Source organism: Mytilus californianus, unplaced genomic scaffold (assembly GCF_021869535.1).
Source record: "Mytilus californianus isolate M0D057914Y unplaced genomic scaffold, xbMytCali1.0.p SCAF_3, whole genome shotgun sequence".
In the NCBI taxonomy this organism is placed as follows: Eukaryota; Metazoa; Mollusca; class Bivalvia; order Mytilida; family Mytilidae; genus Mytilus; species Mytilus californianus.
The window spans coordinates 64796414-64818858 of NW_026262679.1; positions in this window are offsets into that span (position 1 = coordinate 64796414).

A 22445-nucleotide genomic window follows, 5' to 3' on the forward strand; every position below is an offset into this window, starting at 1 on the left:
AAAAATTGAATTATTGGGGTTCTTTGATATGCCAAATCTAACCGTGTATTTAGATTTTTAATTTTGGGTCCCGTTTTTTAAATTGGTCTACATTAAGGTCTAAAGGGTCCAAAATTAAACTTAGTTTGATTTTAACAAAAATTGAATTTTTGGGGTTCTTTGATATGCTGAATCTTAACATGTGTTTAGATTTTTGATTATGGGCCCAGTTTTCAAGTTGGTCCAAGTTGGGGTCCAAAATTAAACTTTGTTTGATTTCAACAAAAATTGAATATATGGGGTTCTTTGATATGCTGAATCTAAACATGTTTTTAGATTTTTGGCCCAGTTTTCAAGTTGGTCCAAATTGGGGTCCAAAATTAAACTTTGTTTGATTTCAACAAAAATTGAATATATGGGGTTCTTTGATATGCTGAATCTTACCATGTATTTAGATTTTTTATTTGTGGGCCCGCTATCAAATTGGTTCATATTGAGGTCAAAAGGGTCCAAAATTAAACTTTGTTTGATTTCATCAAAAATTGAATTATTGGGGTTCTTTGATATGCCAAATCTAACCGTGTTTTTAGATTTTTAATTTTGGGTCCCTTTTTTAAATTGTCTACATTAAGGTCCAAAGGGTCCAAAATTAAACTTAGTTTGATTTTAACAAAAATTGAATTCTTGGGGTACTTTGATATGCTGAATCTAAACATGTGTTTAGATTTTTGATTATGGGCCCAGTTTTCAAGTTTGTCCAAGTTGGGGTCCAAAATTATACTTTGTTTGATTTCAACAAAAATTGAATATATGGGGTTCTTTGATATGCTGAATCTAACCATGTATTTTGATTTTGGACATTGGACCATAATAGGTAAATTAAAAAAATTGAAGTTCTTAGACCACATTCTTTCTGTGTCAGAAACCTATGCTGTGTCAAATATTTAATCACAATCCAAATTCAGTGCTGTATCAAGCTTGAATGTTGTGTCCATACTTGCCCCAACTGTTCAGGGTTCGACCTCTGCGGTCGTATCAAGCTGCGCCCAGCGAAGCATTTTATTTAAATTGGTCTACATTAAGGTCCAAAGGGTCCAAAATTAAACTTAGTTTGATTTTAACAAAAATTGAATTCTTGGGGTTCTTTGATATGCTGAATCTAAACATGTGTTTAGATTTTTATACGACAGCAAACAAATTTTTGTGGTCGTATATTGGTATGACGTTGGCGTCGTCGTCGTCGTCGTCGTCGTTGTTGTCGTCGTCGTCCGAAGACACATTGGTTTTCGCACTCTTACTTTAGTTTAAGTGAATGGATCTCTATGAAATTTTACCACAAGGTTCAATACCACAAAAGGAAGGTTGGGATTGATTTTTGGGGTTATGGTACCAACAGTAAAGGAATTAGGGGCCAAAAAGGGGCCAAAAATAAGCATTTTTTGTAACTTCCAGACATAACTTGTGTGTTAGTGTATGGATCTCTCTGACATTGTACCACAAGGTTCCATATCGCAAAAGGAATGCTGGGATTGAGTTTGGGGGTAATTGCCTCAAATTTTTAGGAATTAGGGGCAAAAAAAGGGGCAAAAAACAAGCATTTTTCTAGTTTCAGGACAATAACTTGTGTGAGTGTATGGATCTTTCTGAAATTGTACTACAAGGTTCCATATCACAAAGGGAAAGGTGGAATTGAGTTTGGGGGTAATTGCCGAAACGTTTAGGAATTGGGGGCCAAAAAGGGGCCAAAAATAAGCATTTTTTTAGTTTCCAGACAATAACTTGTGTTCAAGTGTATGGATCTCTCTGAAATTGTACTGCAAGGTACCATACCACAAAGGGAAGGCTGGGATTGATGATGGGGGTAATTGCCTCAATATTTTAGGAATTAGGGGCAAAAAAGGGGCAAAAAACAAGCATTTTTCTAGTTTCAGGACAATAACTTGTGTGTAAGTGTATGGATCTTTCTGAAATTGTACTACAATGTTCCATATCACAAAGGGAAGGCTGGGATTGAGTTTGGGGGTGATGAATCATAAGGGGGTTCAAAAAATTTGGGGGGGTTGGGGTTTCCTTTTTTTTTTTTCTTTTAAAATTTTCCATTTTAAGTTGGTTATTTCTGATTTATGTTTAAAAGCAAATAATATTGATATGGTAGGAGATACACACCAAACAGGATGTGTAAATTATTATATAATAAGTATTGTGCAATAGCAAGAAATTTTCAATTGCACAGTATTGCACAATAGCAAGAAATCTTCAATTGCACAGTATTGCGCAATAGCAAGAAATCTTCCATTGCGCAATAGCAAGAAATATCCAATAGCACAATATTGCGCAATAGCAAGAAATTGTTAATTGTACAGTATTGCGCAATAGCAAGAAATATTTAATCGTACAGTATTGTGCAAAAGAAGATACTTCATATAAATTGCTTATTTCTTGACCAATTTCAATGGGGTTTTATTCTTGAATTCTTTGGGTTCTTTAATATGCTGAATCTAACCGTGTATTTAGATTTTGGATTTTGGGCCCCGTTTTTAAATTGGTCCACATTGAGGTCCAAAGGGTCCAAAATTAAACTTTGTTTGATTTCATCAAAAATTGAATTATTGGGGTTCTTTGATATGCCGAATCTAACTGTGTATTTAGATTCTTAATTTTTGGTTCTGTTTTCAAATTGGTCTACATTAAGGTCCAAAGGGTCCAAAATTTAACTTAGTTTGATTTTATCAAAAATTGAATTCTTAGGGTTCTTTGATATGCTGAATCTAAACATGTATTTAGATTTTTGATTATGGGCCCAGTTTTCAAGTTGGTCCAAATCGGGGTCCAAAATTAAACTTTGTTTGATTTCAACAAAAATTGAATTTATGGGGTTCTTTGATATGCTGAATCTAACCATGTATTTAGATTTTTGATTTTTGGGCGCCGTTATCAACTTTGTCCACATTGAGGTCAAAAGGGTCCAAAATTAAACTTTGTTTGAATTCATCAAAAATTGAATTCTTGGGGTTCTTTGATATGCTGAATCTAATCATGTATTTAGATTTTGGATATTGGACCATAATAGGTGAATGTCCAATTTAAAATTTTTAAGTTCTTAGACCACATTCATTCTGTGTCAGAAACCTATGCTGTGTCAAATATTTAATCACAATCCAAATGCAAAGCTGTATCAAGCTTGAATGTTGTGTCCATACTTGCCCCAACTGTTCAGGGTTCGACCTCTACGGTCGTATCAAGCTGCGCCCTGCGGAGCATTTTATTGATTATGGGCCCAGTTTTCAAGTTGGTCCAAGTTGGGGTCCAAAATTAAACTTTGTTTGATTTCAACAAAAATTGAATATATGGAGTTTCTTTGATATGCTGAATCTAAACATGTATTTAGATTTTTGGCCCAGTTTTCAAGTTGGTCCAAATTGGGGTCCAAAATTAAACTTTGTTTGATTTCAACAAAAATCCAATATATGGGGTTCTTTGATATGCTGAATCTAACCATGTATTTAGATTTTTTATTTGTGGGCCCGCTATCAAATTGGTTCATATTGAGGTCAAAAGGGTCCAAAATTAAACTTTGTTTGATTTCATCAAAAATTGAATTATTGGGGGTTCTTTGATATGCCAAATCTAACCGTGTTTTTAGATTTTTAATTTTGGGTCCCGTTTTTTAAATTGGTCTACATTAAGGTCCAAAGGGTCCAAAATTAAACTTAGTTTGATTTTAACAAAATATAATTCTTGGGGTACTTTGATATGCTGAATCTTAACATGTGTTAAGAATTTTGATTATGGGCCCAGTTTTCAAGTTGGTCCAAGTTGGGGTCCAAAATTAAACTTTTTTTATTTCAACAAAAATTGAATATATGGGGTTCTTTGATATGCTGAATCTAACCATGTATTTAGATTTTTTATTTGTGGGCCCTGCTATCAAATTGGTTCATATTGAGGTCAAAAGGGTCCAAAATTAAACTTTGTTTGATTTCATCAAAAATTGAATTATTGGGGTTCTTTGATATTCAGAATCTAACCGTGTATTTAGATTTTCAATTTTGGGTCCCGTTTTTTAAATTGGTCTACATTAAGGTCCAAAGGGTCCAAAATTAAACTTAGTTTGATTTTAACAAAAATTGAATTCTTGGGGTACTTTGATATGCTGAATCTAAACATGTGTTTAGATTTTTGATTATGGGCCCAGTTTTCAAGTTTGTCCAAGTTGGGGTCCAAAATTAAACTTTGTTTGATTTCAACAAAAATTGAATATATGGGGTTCTTTGATATGCTGAATCTAACCATGTATTTTGATTTTGGACATTGGACCATAATAGTTAAATTAAAAAAAATTCAAGTTCTTAGACCACATTCTTTCTGTGTCAGAAACCTATGCTGTGTCAAATATTTAATCACAATCCAAATTCAGAGCTGTATCAAGCTTGAATGTTGTGTCCATACTTGCCCCAACTGTTCAGGGTTCGACCTCTGCGGTCGTATCAAGCTGCGCCCAGCGAAGCATTTTATTTATGTTAATTCGAATAGACAGAAAAAATATTAAAGTCATTTCTTATAATTCTAAAAAGGAGTAAATCATGATAAAAACGTTGATGACGTCGCGGTCACATGACATAATTATGTCTATGAGCTGATAGACAAAACACTTTCAGCCAATCAGAAGACGTGTTACATCCAAAATTAAATTATATCGAAAGGGTCGCAAAAATATGCTAAGTGTTTGGTACAACTGTACCCGTTATATATACCATTTTTAGAACTTGCGAAAATTGCGCAATGGTATACCTGGACTGTTCAAAGTACATATACTTGTGGTTTTTGTTTTTTTGGGGGGGTCTTTTTAACTTACTGACTGTGGGGTTCCTAAAACAAATTATTTTTTTAACTCCCCTAGGCGGAAGGACCAAGCGAGCTTTTGCCATCACTTGGAGTCCGTCGTCGTCGTGCGTTAACTTTTACAAAAATCTTCTCCTTTGAAACTATACTGGCCAATTTTAACCAAACTTGGTCACAATCATTACACTGCGGTAATTTGTTTAAATAATGTGTCTGATGACCCTTCCTGACAAACAAGATGGCCCACATGGCTGAAAATTAAACATAGGGGTAAAATGCAAGTTTTGTCTATTATTTTGATAACCACTATAGATAGAGGAAATATAACAGGTGCAAAAAATGTAATGTGGAGATTTACCTACTGTCCGTTTACATCAAAACTGACGACTTTTTATAGGATTATTGCTATAATTTTTTCTCGGTTTTTGGCAATTATCTTTAAAAATATAGTGTATAGACAGTAACTTTAAGTAGCAACTATGATCAGCAAGACAAGGTCTACAAATAAGTTAGGCATGGCGGAAATCGTCACTCGGCTCCTTGCTGGTGGATTAGGCTATTATTTAAGTTGTTTTTGTTCATATAGCTCTTCAACTGTTTCGGTTCTTATACATCCTTGGATTTCAAATATTCGGCTTTGAGCATTCCTGATGAAGGTAAATCCAGAAAAGCGCAAATTTGTGCAGCACTTGGTTCATACCGGCGCTGCTGGTGGACTATCAGTCACCGAGGGTATCATGATCAGCTCAGTAGTCAGTACTTCGGAATTGACATGATTTGATACAAACCTTTCTAAAATTGTCCGTTTATAAATTTAGAAGTTATAAAAAAACTAAGGTTTCACCTCCATCCGGCAAAAGATATCAAATAGACATTCAAAATAAACTGACAACGCCATGGCTAAAAAAGAAAAAGAAAAACAGATAAACAATAGTACACAAAACACAACATAGAAAACTAAGACAACTAAAGACTGAGCAACACGAACCCCACCTAAAACTGGTGGTGATCTCAGGTACTCCGGAAGGGTAAGCAGATCCTGCTCCACAAGTGACACCCGTCGTGTTGCTCATGTTAGTACAAACCCGGTAATAAGTCTAAATCGGTCGGTCACATTCGGGGAAAAGGGGACGGGATTGTAGTTACGACATTTGGAACATATTTGCTATCATCTGTGAAACGGATATTCCATAACGGTCAACCAACTCGTGATGGCGTCTGTAAAATTTACGAAGGGATTATTTCAACTTCACCACTTGGAACTCTTGGTTTAATAGCTTTCTTGTGAGCAGCAATCCTCTATCAAGGAAATCATGATAGGAAATACACAAGCCCTGGAATATCGTATCAACTGGGAGATATATACTCCGTACGCAGGCGCTGCTGGAATGTTGCTACATAGAAATGGAAAGTTCACAATTGGGAAGCTGAAATCATCTGTTTTGTCGAAAAGTTTTGTTTTCAACCGACCCTCATTGTCAATTTTTAGATGTAAGTCAAGATACGAGGCAGACTTAACTGTATCTGTTGTATCCTCTATCTTAAGTTCGATGGGATAGATGCGTTCAACATAGTCATCAAATTTTGAATTATTTAGTGAGAAAACATCATCTATATAGCGGAAAGTAAAGTTAAAGGATACTGCTAACTTCTTTTCTTTCTTCCTAAGAAGTTCCTGTATGAAGTCAGTCCCATATGAATAAAGGAACAAGTCGGCAAGAAAAAGGGGCACAGTTGGTTTCCATGGGAATGCCGATTGTTTGATGAAATCACGTCCTCCAAACGTAACAAAATAAGTTGTCTATCAAGAAATCAAGCATCTTGATAATGTCAGTTTCAGAGAATTTTTGGCCCGAATCAGAGTGAATTTTTACAAAGTAGGATTTATCCCTCCCTTAGACTAAATACTTGTACCTACATTGGCCTTTTTTTTTATGAAACAAAGCAGGACCAACTCTTTCAGTTTGTCTTTTAGTTTAGAATGGGGAATACTTGTGTTAAGTGTAGAAAAGTCAAATGTTTTAATACTATTGCAAGATGAAAGAGTCTTAGATTGTATGTACTCTAAAAGATCTTTGGAATTTTTCAGTATTCACATCTGATTCATGCCACCTCTAGAATAGGTAGTTTTACAATAACTTTGATTGCTGATAAAATTGATGTTAATAATTTAGAAAGAGGTTTCGTGGAGCACTTGGAAGACCCAGCAGTATACCGTTGTTTGTAAGGACACGTATGTAGTTAAGGTATCCCATAAAGTGATGGAAGATCCCGTTCTTCATCTTTGGTTGAAATGTTGAAATTCTAAAGGAACATAGAACAGACCTATGATTATCAAGAATTTCCTCTATGGTAAGTGTCGTGGGGGTATATTTTGAGTTTCCAAGTGCATTGTCAAAACTGACCTTAGATGGATTTGGCTTTTAGTTTATGTCCTTTTTGTTTAAATAGCTCTTCAACTGTTTCTGTTCTTATTCATCTTTAGCTTTCAAATATTTGGCTTTGAGCGTTCCTGATGAAGATAAAATCCAGAAAAGCGGTTCGGACGCATGTAATTTATTAAGTGTTGTTGGGGGCATTTTCGTGAATTTTCTATTATGATCTTAAAAACTACACTGTAGACTAGTAGATAAAGAAAAGCTTTAAATTGCAAAAATTATCCATCTGATTAAAATTCAAATCTATCTTAACTCGCGTGCGAAATCAGAGATCTTTGTTTTGATTAGATTGAGAGAAAAAAAAACAGCAAGAAAAGATCTACAAATAATCCAACATGGGCGAAATCGTCAGTGGATTCTTTATGTCTAAAACAGAGGAAAATGAACTTTGTAAAGAGAAAAACATAACATAACTACAACTTCTTACAATGTTTGACGAAAATATTGATGGCTTACCTACAGAACAAATAACACAATGTGAATTAGAAAAAAAATCAAAGAAACACACTAAATGAAATACATTAAAAACTTCATCTGTTCTCATAGATTCTCTGAACAATGTCGTACAAGAATTAAGACACGACTACAGTAATTTTGATGACTAGGTGTTTTTTCTGTGTAGCACTTGTACATGCACATGTACAGTACCAGCTGTTTAAAAATATATTCATACATTCTATGAAAGAGTTTTTTCATGATTTTGAGGCTTGCTTTTCAAGTTTACGAGATTACTAAAAAGATCAGACGCCTCCCGGTTTTGGAAATATTAACAATTTACATCTTATGTCTCTTGGTTTGTTTGTTTTTATATATCCAAAAAATATTGATTATTATTCAAACAATTAAATTGGCGGGAACGTTAGTATGCCAATGTATGTGTATCCACAAATGACGGGTAGTGTACCCGATTTGATTAAATGTGTTTAGGTTTCGGGGCGACACATATTTTTTTAGCAGTCCTTAATCATTTAGGAAAAATGTGAATAAACTTAATTTAATATTTAATATAACGGGACAAAAAGAAATACGACACCGAGATTAAAAAAAATATTGCTCTTGTATATATATATATATATATATATTCCACATCTTCTTATATCTATTAATAAAAAAAAAACAACAAAACAATAAAAATTATAAACAAAACACATACTCTCTCAGAAAAATTAGTGGTCGGTACATAATCATGAATTCATGAATACGGTTCTGCTGCCAAGAATGGATTGTTATCAAGTAAAGTGGTCAGCAGAAAAGTTCCAGTTTCCCATACATCAAACCTGATCTCGAGACTCAGATCAAACTATAATGTATTATTACCTTGCCCGAATGCAAAGTCATGATGAGCATTAATATAATTGAAAACATTAACATATATATATATATACATAAATTCATATTCATTCACACGAAAGGAACGTTGAAATTTGAAGTTACTCTTATTTATATTGGTAGGTTTTAAAGATTTAGTACAATGTCAAAATAACTGATAAATCATTATTCTCTGTTCTATTTTATTTTATTTTTTTTACGAAAAAGATACTTTATTTTACGCTACACATCTGATCGTTTGGATGTTTCTACTGGCCAAACACCCGATTATCCAAGATATCATTAATATCTAGACTGAATAACACCAGACCTAGGACAGTGCCTATGGGTACCCCAGAATCAACGCCAATCGATGTTTTTGGCCCAATCATTGATGACAGCATATGGTCGCAACTGCAATATTTACGAAAAGCATTTTTTTTTTCATTGATGATACTATAATGATCTAGGTGACGCATAATGGTCAGCCTTCTTGAAAAGTTATTGATGGATTGTTGAAAAGGGTGACTAATGATAGGTGCAAAAAAAAAGTGAAATAACAAAAATACCGAACTCTAAAAATACCGAAATATTCATTTAATACTTTTCAAATTTTCTAGGGCTTATCTCGTCTGGCCATCATGCTTTTGATGTATTGAGTCCATGTTCTAATTTAAGTTATTTCTATGTCTTTCAATTTTGGATATAAAAGTTTCTTTAGTGGTACATGCAATTATATATATATATATATATATATAGTGAATTGTTCATTCAATTATTTTGCTCTGTCATTCGTTTTCTGCTGGTAGACCTGCATTAGTCTTTAGTGGTGGTACGCTTTGAGATTTCTTTTTAGCTCACCATTGGGCCAAGCGAGTTTTTCTCATCACTTGGCGTCCGTCGATCGTCTTCGTCATTGTTAACTTTTACAAAAAAAAATCTCCTCTGAAACTACTTGGCCAAGTTTTAACAAACACATGTCCTATAAGAAGTCTGCTGTTTTGGTAAAACTTGGCCTCAATTATCATTGGTTTATCTAGTTTTAAAAAATGTGTCAGATAGCCCCGCTTTCCAACCAAGATGGTCGTCATGGCTAAAAATAGAATATAGGGATAAAATCAAGTGTTGTCTATTATTTTGAAAACCGCCATGAATAGAGAAAATCTGACGGGGAAGAAATGTTCAGAAGGTTGAGTTCTATTCACTTTGAAACTTTGAAACTTTGAATCTTTTTATTTCACTAAATTTTTTACCATTTTTTCATGTTTGCCCATTACATTGAAATATATAATAGATAGATAGAAACTTTTAAAAGCAAAAATGACTAGCAAGACAAAAGATCTTCAAAGAGGTCAAAATGGTCGAAATCGTTCGGCGATTCGTTATTTGAGTTTTTGCTCTTTCAAATGAATGATTTTTACCAATTTTTGGTGTTTTTGCCTTTTATTATCTTGAAAACTATAAAAGATAGATAGAAATTAATTTTCACTAGTAGCAAGATTTCAATCTGAAACGGTCATTTTGGTCTGATCAAGTCTGAATCGACTGAATTTACCGCTAGGGACAAACGTTAAGACTTTTTAAGACTTTCAGACGCTGTTCAGATATGTCGTGTTCAGTCCGTTCTTTCATGTCAAGAAAAACAAGACAGAAGGCTCTAGCTGTTAAACAAGATATGTTAAGACGGTTTTAGACGAATTCAGACCAAATATAAAAAATAATGTTCAAAATTTTCAGATCGGGTTAAGATCCGTTTAGTGCGTCAGAATGATATTAGGAGTTACGCCCCTTCATGTGGATGATACATTTTAATTACAAAATATTTACAATATAAATGCTAGAATGAAAAATGTATATTTTTAATAATTAAACATAAAATCATTGGTTGACTTTTTATTTCTGTTGGTCTTTTTTAAGAGATTAGTGATTTTGTTTTGTTGACGAAATAATTTATTCGCCTATAACTGTTTATGATTTTATTTTATTTTTTATTTTCTGATGTTAATTTATGTATTTATCTACTTATTCTTTGAAAAGAAGTAATTGCAAATGTTAAACATAACATTAACAAAAGAGTGAAAACACCTTATAAATTTCATGCGTCTGAAGCACGTTTCTGGATTTAACTTCATCGGGAACGATCAACGTAAATACAAATATGTTTTATGTCAGATAATTTATATCGTTACTTTCGTTATCTTTCGATACTTTCCTCTAAAACCTAATAATTACTTCGTGGCATTTAGTAATCATTCCCCGTGCGTGTTATTCTTTTTATATTTGGACAACCGTCTTTTTTTTTTTGCTTTTATTTCGTATAGTGATGCGTAGTCACCAAGGCCGCATCAGGGTACCATGTCTCCGAGTGCAGTTAATATTCTGAAAAACTGCACTTAGACCGTGACGAGACAATAAAACTGTAAATAACATACCATCGGAAAGAAGAAGATGTTGATGGGGGTGGGGTTTACAGAATAGAGAATGATGGGCAATAAATATAAAGAATAGAGAAAATGGATAAAAAATATAGAATAGAGAATAATAATTAAGGTGTTTGTATATAAAGAATTAATAATAAAAGACAAAAAGTTTAAAGAATAGAGAAAATCGGCATAAGAAAATAAAGAATACAGAAATAAAGGACCCCCTCCAGATCCTCATAGAACTTTTCGTTATAACAATACAACCTAATTTAAGTTCAGCATCGAGTATATATCCTTGTAAATGCGTCAATCCTTTCTTTCATTTTGATAACAATTTTATTAAATATAAAATAATTATGTAATTATTTGTTTATTCAAGTTTCACTTTAGCAAATAATTCTTCTTCGTCTTCTTCTTCCTCTAATAGTAATAAATGTATTCGTTATTTAATATTTTCTGTCAATAAAGATTGAGTTCGATGGCACGTGCCAATAATTAAACGGTAATACAATCAATGATCCTTAAACTATTAAAAACTTGGCAATTACAATGGCTATTTCACAATTACATCATATGTACACCTGTCATGGTATCATAGCTCCGTTCATGTATAACTACATGTGTAATTTAAGGTTCTGACACATTTTATAATAGCTTCTTTCTAAACACTATTGACGACATTGTTAAAACTGCACGAACATATCACAAAACCGCAAATTTAGTGGTTAAAAAAAATAAACGATAATGACAAAAAAACAATTAAAAACTAAAAACAAAACAAAATTCTGTAGGAAGTAGCATATATTTACATGTATAAAATGTCTAGTGCTTTTATTACAGCGGTATACTTGTTTTATACACAGACCATATTCTGATCATATTCTATGCTAAGATATTGACAAGACAGAAATAAATATGCTTAACGTCGTTTTAAATCAATTCATTTCACAGCTGAGGCAAATGTTCCTTCCCATTGTTGAATGAAGGTTAAATAAATGTGAACAATAAAAAGATGTATATTTCTTAGGCATGGAGCTAGGCATTTCTGAAGTATCTTTGATAGCATGTTTTTTTTTTCTATCAAAAATGTATGCTGGTATATTTGTAACTCTAGGTGTTTACCTAACATGTTATGTATATGTAAAAGTTTTAGATTTTTTTTTAATATTTGCCAATATAATGGCGTTTTGTCCTTTAATTCTTTTTTGTGACTTTCTAACATACCTTCTAATTGATACGTTAATCCAAACAGTGCAAGCGTGTAATGCAAACATACGAAATTCGGCTTTGGTGTATCATGTTAAAAAAATACCCATAAATTATGATAATTTTCAATAATTTTAGAAAAGATTATGCAAGGAAATGTGTTTTTGTTTTCTATTTATCTAGCAATATTGTATCTTTTTTTACACAAAGATGTCGATAAACAAATTGGATACCCTGCATTTATCATGCATTTCAATAGCATATTGTCAAATTGTTAAAAGATGTCCTCCTTAGTTAACAGGGAATCCGTTAGTATTGAAAGTCCCTGTCCTAAATTATTGAATTTGTCATTCTGCATTGACAATATTCAATTTATCTTGGTGTAAGTAATACGCAATCATTCGGGCAAACGCCCTTAATGTGTATCTAATACATATTATTTTCTCCCTCGTTTCACCCCTCCGATAATAAAGTTTTTTCTGAACTAGATATCGTAGAAAAAACCAAACACAGTATAGGGTTGTGCGTTCGCTACCAGATCGCCTTGAATTTAACATGTTCAACATAAATATATACAATCAGCCATACAAAAAGGCATAATTTTTTACCATACACAAGTCGAAAAAAAAAACGATAATGTTACATACATAAAGATGGGTAAATGGGGTTGGAGGGAATAGTATACCAAACTAACCTAGTCCTTACTATCTTGTAACGAACGTCGCATTGTCAAACGCACCTTAAATTTTCCTTATTTACTGACAGCCGAAATCGCCCGTGCAGAAAGGAATTTAATTGGTATTACCCTATCTCATATAAATATAGAAAGACCGTTGTATATAAAACATAGGACCGTAAAGAAATGTAAATATTGTATTTCATATAACTATAATATACGTCCTTGAATGATATAACTTACCAGATATAGGTTGTTACCTTTGTTTCCGGTACACTAACACTAATAAGCTGTGATTTCTTGTTTATCATAAGTTTCAAAATTTGTGTCAACTAATTCTGCCTCTTTAAAGGTCAAATGAAAGTAAGTCATTTCACTCTACTATATATGGAATGAAATGAACGAGAGAACTTTTGACGTGGTATAGTTATAATATAACTGTTCTTTATACTTATACTTATAGTTTGTACTGCAAGCCGAAAAATCCACTTTACCCTCTAGATGTCTTTTGGTGTTTGTTTTTTTTTGTGGTTTGTTTGCTATATTATTGACGTAAATAAAACCGACAACTCCTTTTATTTATATATATAATTTGAGTTCTGTAAATTTCTAGATGAGTAACAGTGGTGGTCTATTCTGCCCTGAAAACAATGCGGACTAAATCTGTGTACAGTGCACGTGGCGTATCGAGTCATTTTAAATGGGGGTTCCCAATCAAGAATAAAGGGAGGGGATCCAACCGTATGTCCTTATTAACAAAAGGGGGTCCAAAATCCCCCATTCACCATTATGATGTCATGCCATTTGCTATATGGATTCAGAAAACAAATTTACGAAATCTATGACCACACAATTGTAACTGTTCCTATCTTTATTAACAAATATAATAGAAGTAGGTGAATTATACAGCAGACATATTTGTTTTCTTGGTTTAGATAGAGGAATTCTCTACCCCCGATCAAAAATCTCATTAAATTGTACGGATGTGCATACGTATTAGTCTAAAATATAGTCTTTCATCTTATCAAATTTGAATCTCATGATGTTTGTAAAAACTTAAAGCGGAATTAAGTTTCCAAAGTGATATTCAAACTTATTATTCAAAGACAAACTGACAACGCCATGGCAAAATAAAAAAAGTCAAAATGACAAACTGTACATATATGCTAACTTAGAATATATAGAACACACTTCATGACTTCATAACCATAGAAAGACAACGAAAGATCATATCATAAACAAAATTGTATTGAAAGGTCAATGATGAGAAAATTTTAACATTTGTAATACCTAGTTCTTCATAATCTTTTTCTGAAATGTTTTCTCGTCCTGAATATGCATGAAATGTTTGCCACTGGACGTTAAGCAACCAACAATCAATTAATCTTTTGCTCTAAAAAATTAATTAAACAGTATAAGCCACAATTGTATTCATCACTTGGTGTCTGTTGAGAGACAGCTGAAGCACGCCTCCGGGTGCGGGATTTTCTCGCTGTGTTGAAGACCCATTGGTGGCCTTCGGCTGTTTTCTGCTCTGTGGTCGGGTTGATGTCACTTTGACACATTCCCAATTTCCATTTTCAATTTTGAATAGTATAAAAAGTTTTATTTAAAAGAGACTTTGAATAATAACTTTAAAACACAGTTATGTTATAATTTAACGAGTTCATAAAAACTAAAAATAAAGGACTATATACTGGAGTAAAACCAAAAGTTTGTTCCGACACTGCTTGTAGGCAACGGCTCGGATGTACTTATTTATACTGGATAACCTATATGTGTGGTCATAAAAATTACAGACTAATTTCCTCTATGTAAACACATTCAAGGAGATGTGGTATATTAAGAATTGCTAATGAAACAACTATCCGTAAAGTTCAAATGAGGTGGACGAAAGCCACTAGAGACAACCGTACGGCCTTCTAAAAACCATTCCGTTAAGTTGGCTAAAAACGGTCCCAACATGAAAACTATGAAATAATCAAACTCCGAGAAAACTAACGGATTTTACTCAGATCCATCCATCTTGACACCTCAAACATGCGAACACTATATAATTTTAAACCTAACTGACTCGCAGTTTTATATTAAACAATAAGTATGAACTATTTAAAATAAGTTATCCATGGGGAATACTTAAAAAATCATCTTATTCACGATGTAACAATGAATATTTAAAACTTTTCCGTTATATGTTACCTGTGAAATGGCGCCAATGTAGTTTTTATTTTTTTGGCGCAAATGAAAGATTGATTTTTTTCAAAATTGGCGCAAATGCAATGCACCCCCTCTTTGGAGTCATTCAAAAAGGTAAAATTCACCTGTATTGGTATTGCTGATGTATATATGTCACACGTTCCATCTACAATATAAAGAAATGACACGGCTGGGTATTGTAAAGTTACTGAAGGACGTTTAATGTCAAATTCATATCCCCGGGCGAAAACATTATTATTTACAGGTTTGTCAAAACGCCGTTTGTACACTTACCAAAGTGTATTGATCTTTCACGCTGTCTAGTCTGAGATTAAAAGTTTAGGCAATTTTTGTAGGTTTTTAAAGTGAACGGAAAATGAGCTTTGCAACAGTCTCTTTAACGATAAAAAAAATAATGTGGTCCGTCAATATGACATTTTACAGAGGCAGCTAGGTATAAACAGAGACATATATATGTGTATATATATGTCTCTGGTATAAATATTTGTAAAATTGGCTTAAATATTTCATTTAACAGTAATTTGTAGAACTGATTATTTTGATCCCTCGAATACGTGTAAAATAATGAGTATTTATATTATTTATAGATTCTTTCATATAACTGTTTTTGTTTATTGTATTCACGAATTTTATATAAACTCATGACGTTTCGACCTTGACATTTCGTGTAGACATCTGGGGCGTGTTTTATTGGTCTCTTTTGCACATCTCCAGAATGTCTTCTGGTGAAGAGTCCAAAAAAATGAATCTGGACCTCTTCTGGAGATATTATACGGAAGATCAATAAAACAAAAATTCAATTTGCCGTCGAATATAGCAGATTTTTGTTATGTTGGATGACATATTAAATGAAGTTTACGATGATAATTAAGATATGTCCGGTAGACATGACTGTAAAAGTGTGCTCTGTTCGTGACATTTTTCTTTGTTCTTTTCTCTAACTCAATTTTGCTAGACAAATAAGGCGTACACCCCCACTATTTGATTTTTAAGAATAATCTTAAACTGCACAAAAATTCGTCAATGTTTGTCTCGAATATGATCAAAAAGGACATCTTGTCTATCCATTCTTTTTTAAAGTAACCAAACTGGATTATTTTTGTATAAAGCAAAGATATCGGAAAGTTCTCAAAATCATTTTTCTCTGGTGGTCCTTGAAGAAAATCCTCTGGTCCTAACTATTATTTCTATTGCATAATTTCGATGGTCAAAACCTTCGGACCACCACTTTTCAAAAAATTTCATTGTATATGGATCTATGTGCAAGTATACAATGTATACCAGACATTTCTCAGACTGTTTTTCCTTCTTTTTTTTAATAAATCCGTTGGTTGTGTACTGATTGATACTTCAGTCTTGGAGAACAAGATTTATTTCAGTACTATAGTTGTAATTAGCTTTGAACAAACTTCCAGTAATTGCAAATACTCTTATTTCGGTGTTTTGTGTCTATTGTCTTAATGTAAGTTTTTTTTGTGTGTCTCGTACCGATCTTTTGAGTTAATCTAATTACAATTGATTTGTGCAGGTTGTTTTTATATTGTACTGTTACACTACTGTCCCAGCTTCGGGGAGGGTTAAGAGCTCACAAACATGTTATTGTACTGTTACACCACTGTCCCAGTGTATGTATGTGCCTGTCCCAAGTCAAGAACCTGTAATTCAGTGGTTGTCGTTTTTTTTATGTGTTACATATTTGTTTTTCGTTCATTTTTTTGTACATTAATTAGACCGTTAGTTTTCTCGTTTGAATTGTTTTACATTTGTGATTTCGGGGCCTTTTATAGCTGACTATGTGGTATGGGCTTTGCTTATTGTTGAAGGCCGTACGGTGACCTATAGCTGTTAATTGCTATGTCATTTGGTCTCTTGTGGAGGGTTGTCTCATTTGCAATCTTCGTTTTTATATCAACCCTACCATATTCTTTGTGTGCTTGTCCCAAGTCAGGAGCCTTTAGTTTAGTGGTTGTCGTTGGTTCATGTCTCGACTCATATTTGATATTTTGTAAATTATTTTGTTATGTATAATTAGGCCGTAAGTTTTTTCGTTTGAATTGTTTCTCACACTTTTCACGTCTGTCCTTTTGACAGTATCGGGTTTTGTCATTGTTGAAGGCCTTAATTACGGTTGTCTATAATTGCTTACATCCACTTCATATTTGAACTCGGTGGATAGTTGCCTCATTAGCAATCATATATTTCTTCGTTTTTATTTGTTTACCTGACTTTTAAACTCGTGTTTTGAACCGAGTCCTGAACATGCATGACATATTTGTCACTGGGCGTTAATAATTAGCAACAAACAATCAATCAATTTAAACTTATGTTAAATAATAAGAAAAACCATTTAATATTCATTCATTTAGTAGGGTGGGCGGGTGAGAGCTGAAAAATATGCATAATAAGCGACAGATTAAAAATGTTAATAATGCCCTCTATAAATTTAAACTGACCACCACGCAATAGCCTAACTTAGTGTTGAAAGTAGCGTTAAACACCAATCAATCAAAATCCCTTCCCTAGAATATCAAATAGTCGTCCCTTAACTGTTATTGTCCGTGTAATTCTTATATTTATCCAGCTTATCGTCCTACAGGGATGTCCTATTGAGACTGTCATACCATAAAAACGTTTATAACACAGCTCACATTCCAATATATCTGCATTCATAAATTTATTAATGTCATTTAGACTAAACGACGCCATGTTTGTTATGTGCCTCTGCCGTCTAAACTACCTATCAAAAAAGAAGAGGTGGAAGAGAGCCAGACGATCTTCTCTATGCAAAAAACAGAAATGGACCTCTTCTGGCTCACTACCGAAGAACAAAAAAACACGCCCCTGTTTCTTGTTGAAGACTGATTCACCCGGTACGTCTAAACACCACCTAGGCCGCCTTGGTGCACTAAGCTCTGGAAACTGCACTACGCCCATGATGGAATAGTCATATAAGTACCAAGGTCATTCGGTATGATAATGTTGTAAATAAAGAGCATATATTTAAATTTTGGTGTAAATGTATTTAGAAATGAAAGAGTTATTAACATTTTACATGGCACGCGCCGACTTTTGTGTAATGTGTCCAGTTATCATAGTGTTGATTGAATCCACCGAATCTTGACGAATTCATATAAACCAATACCAATATCTTTATTCCCATAACCATTGCAGATACATAGGTACAGAGAGAGTGCAAAATATGTACATGAATATGCATCTATTTACAAAACATATATACAATACAGTGGTTTCCAAATAATATACATTTTAGCTAGGAGGACCCACATGTTTATTTATACACTTTATAAACTTACATAATCTTTTTAGCTCTGACTTTTTGTATAATTTGCTCATCAATTTTCTAAACTTTAGTGTATTAACACGAGCCAAATGGTACTTATCAAGGTATAATTTTCTACTGTCGTTAAAAAATTGACATTCTAGCAGATAATGAAATTCGTCTCCAATGCTACCAATATTACAAAGATGACATTTTCTATCGTTTCTATTAACATTATTCCACCTCCCTGTCTCTATTCAGAGTCTGTAGTTTGTGGTTCTATATCTACATAAAATAATACTTTCGTGCATATCCAAGATATCGAAATATTTTTTTCAAAATTTAATTCTAACTTAAAAATTCTATAATTTACTGATTTTGTAGACTCTTGAAATTGTGTATTCCACAACTGTTTGTATTGGTCTTGTAATTGCAACTTTAGTGCATTTTTTAACCATATATCATTACCAAAACATTGAGAAATCCAAATATTTGAAAAACCACATTCATCCAATATATTTTTAACTTTACTCACAAAAAATGTACATACATTATTAACAGTAAATTGTTTTTTTTTAATAGTGTATATGCGATAGAAGATAACTTAGTCTCTTTAACAGATACTAATTTACACCAATAAGATACTATTTTTACCAAGTTCTCCGTATACCATATAGCTAGGTGTGGAATTTTTCAGTTTCAAAAGAAGTTTACAGAATTTCTGATGGATTCTTTCTATAATTTCAACATTACCATGCCCCCAAATTTCACATTCATACAAAAGTATGGGTTTCACAACTTTATAGAAAAGATCTAAGTGACACTGAATGGAAAGATTATGTATGCGGCCTGATTTCAACACATTAAACATAGCTTTTGTGGCTTTTTCTGCTAGGTGTTTCTGTGCTATTTTAGTATTACCAGTTCTAGATAATAATATGCCCAAATAGTTAAATTCTTTTAATATTTTCAATGTTAGTGCCGTCTATAGCTATATAAAAATGTAAATTTGACGGCATTCTGCCTCTAGAAAAAATAGTTAACTTTAAGCTTCCAAATATTACAGTATTCACTGAAAGAATCCAGCTATTTCTGTAAATCATCAGCACTTTCTGCCAATAGTACTGTGTCGTCTGAACTAAGGATATGAATGGAAAGGTTAAATATGCACCAAGATCATAAATTTAGATTGATTATTATAATGTAAAAAAAATATGTTCAAAGTTGGTTCGAAAATCTTAAGAGATTTAAAAGTTATTATAAAAAAGAAGATGTGGTATGATTGCCAATGAGACAACTCTCCACAAGAGACCAAATGACGCAGAAATTAACAACTATAGGTCACCGTACGGCCTTCGACAATGAGCAAAGTCCATACCGCACAGTCAGCTATAAAAGGCCCCGAAATGACAATGTAAAACAATTCAAACGAGAAAACTAACGGCCTAATTTATGTACAAAAAATTAACAAAAAAACAAATATGTGACTTGGGAAAGGCACATACATACAGAATGTGGTGGGGTTAAACATGTTAGCGGGATCCCAACCCTCCCCCTAACCTGGGACAGTGGTGTAACAGTACAACATAAGAACGAACTATAAAAATCAGTTGAAAGAGGCTTAACTCATCAGATGGATAAAAATACAAATACTACAAATACAAGTTAACATTTTTACGGGGCACGCGCTCTTCTTGTGTAATGTCTGATCACCATGTAAATTGATCCAACCAATCTTTAACTGGTAAATTATGTTTCCTTGTTGCTAAGTAGTAATGATAAAAGGGCTGTTGATCTTTTCTTTGATGCTTTGTTAGAAAACATATATTTGGAAAAAGTGTTTGTTTGCGCTAGCCTATTTGAAATAAAAACAGTGACACAATAGAAATTGGCTTTTACTCAAAGACATATCTGATTTACCTATGGCGTTTTTGTCGTTTGGTTGCTGTCAAATTGAAGTTTATCACACATCTCCTATAGTTTGTGTTCCGTTTGATTACTTTTAATTCAGTTTATGAGAATTCATAAATGAAAGGGTTATTTGCATGAGTATAGATCAATTGCTTTTCTTTCACCCACGCCATGCATATACTCAGAGGAAGATTAATCGTAGAGACATGTACCTAAATTTATGGTACATAGTTAACAGAAAAAAGTTTCATTCTCAGTCTTATTTCAACTGTATTAATTTTAAAGACATGTCACATCCAAACGAAGTCTACGTATATGTACATGTATACGTCTTGTCTTGTCTATAGTCGGGAAATTTTCCATTCAATTTATTTCATTTGAAAACGTTAAAAATAATATAGATCTTATTCATTGCAAAACGTTGCGTCCTTTTTGGATAAAACCCCTGTTTCATCTACGAGGAAAGTCATATAATATAAGAATGCATAGGTGTGGTTGAACATTGATAGTAAAAAAAAGGAAAATCTGGCATCAATAGAGCGCTTAATAAATTAAAAAAAAATTCCCGAAATAAATGTATATAAAATATGTTTGTGACTATTGAAAGTGTATTCACATATTTACAAGACACTGTCGCTTTTTTCACTCGTTCTTGTCCAGTAACATCGTGTATCATCGGTACAGCGGATATAGGTACTAACCAAGCGGACGTGATCGATTTTTCTTCTGACACGGTAAGAAAGTCTTTGTTTTGTTTACATAATATCAATGTGTACCTCAATCTGAACATAATTGTTGTTTTAAGAAATGATTTGGTCGTAGGTTGATGATTAGAGAAGTCTCATTATTTTCCCAAAACAAGAACGCTTACTAAAACATGTGCAAATACTTGTCAAAGAAGTTGGCGCTCGTCTCATCCGATATGATTCTATATTCATTGCAACTCTTTTTCTGATAGAAGGCCACTGTGTGTGCGTAATAAGTATAGCTGTTTCAATAATTGGCATTGAAATCTTTCATACACATGTTATTTTTCGATATTTACCGAAAAGAAGCGTTGTGTACGGTGTATAGCTGACCACATAAATCCTTCTGTACGGTGCATAGTTAAATGAATGTACGGTATATAGCTTTTCACCCTTCGAAGTACCTTTTAAGCTATATCCGCTGTACCGATGATACACGGTGAGTAATAAATTCCTCAAACGAGTTTGAATAGGGAAATAAAATCTGAAGAAGGAATTTGTCATCAACATTTTAATAAGGCAATATTTGGTTTTGTATCAAGCCCGTTCTTATCTGTATTTGTTGCCGTACTTATCAAAATACGATTTTCAAATAATCAAACTCAAACAGTAAAGTTTTGTTTCTCCTTAAAATCGTTCTTCTCTAGTATTACCATGATTACAAGCCTGAAAGAATTTCAATGAGAAAATAAATTCTGAATAATGAATTTGACTCCATTTTTCTGTCAGTTTTCTGTCCCGACCAAGACCGACCCCCTTTCACAAACGGGCTAAAATAATGCGTACATTGAACTCCCGTCATTTATTTTTTTTTTTTTCTTAACAATTTCAGGTAGTAAGATTTGGTTTTAAATCGAGCTCATGAGAAATTATGAACTTTTTGGTCTTACATAAAACATGTTATTTCATATCAATTTAATGTTGTTTTTGCAAGACTCATAATCAAGAACAGCGAGAAAGACTATTTCGCAGACTGTTGAAAGATACTCAGTCCGTTCTTACAACGACTAAGTCCTTATGCACAGATGTTAAATAAAAATAAAACGAAATCTTGCCCATTAGCCAAACCAAAGAAAGAAACCAATGAAAGCACGTACTCTACCAAGATATTGGACTTAGCAAAACAAACCAAAAAACACTTTGTATGTTTATATTAAATAAAATATGATATTCGTTTATTTAATGGGTGTTGGAAAGGAGAACAAATTCACGAAGAAAAGCAAAAACGAACTGATAATACCAAGACAAACTATAAAACAATATCAATTGTTATTTCTTTTACTTTAGAACTGCAGATCGTATAATAACAAAATTAATTTAGCTGACTCATTACACATACACTGTATAAAAATACATTAAATGGGACTTTTGAGTTTTTTCTCCATTATCGTTAAAGTCAATACACAAAGTATTTAATTA